At 27.6% G+C, this 217-nt stretch overlaps 1 protein-coding gene across 1 annotated transcript in view; it reads right to left on the reverse strand.

Moving 5' to 3' along the window:
• The window catches only part of LOC119591853 (tyrosine-protein phosphatase 10D-like), a 42939-nt gene that overhangs the window by 23514 nt on the left and 19208 nt on the right, over window positions 1-217 (reverse strand). The gene's annotated exons all lie outside the window — the stretch shown is intronic.

Here is a 217-nt window from a genome sequence, read left to right on the forward strand (position 1 = left end):
CTTCTAAAACAAGAATTTTCCTTCAAATTTCCATTTAAAAAAAAGAACGAACCCTTTCTGATTCTCGATTTTTCATTATCTTTTCATTAAATATTCGAAAAAAAAATGTAATTCATTAAAGATTCTTTGCTATTAGCTATAATATCCACCTCTCTTGAGTTAATTAGCGAAGGCAAATTAGACGTCAAAAATCTAGTGTCTAATTTTGGTTCCTTCT

Source organism: Penaeus monodon, chromosome 29 (assembly GCF_015228065.2).
Source record: "Penaeus monodon isolate SGIC_2016 chromosome 29, NSTDA_Pmon_1, whole genome shotgun sequence".
In the NCBI taxonomy this organism is placed as follows: domain Eukaryota; kingdom Metazoa; phylum Arthropoda; class Malacostraca; order Decapoda; family Penaeidae; genus Penaeus; species Penaeus monodon.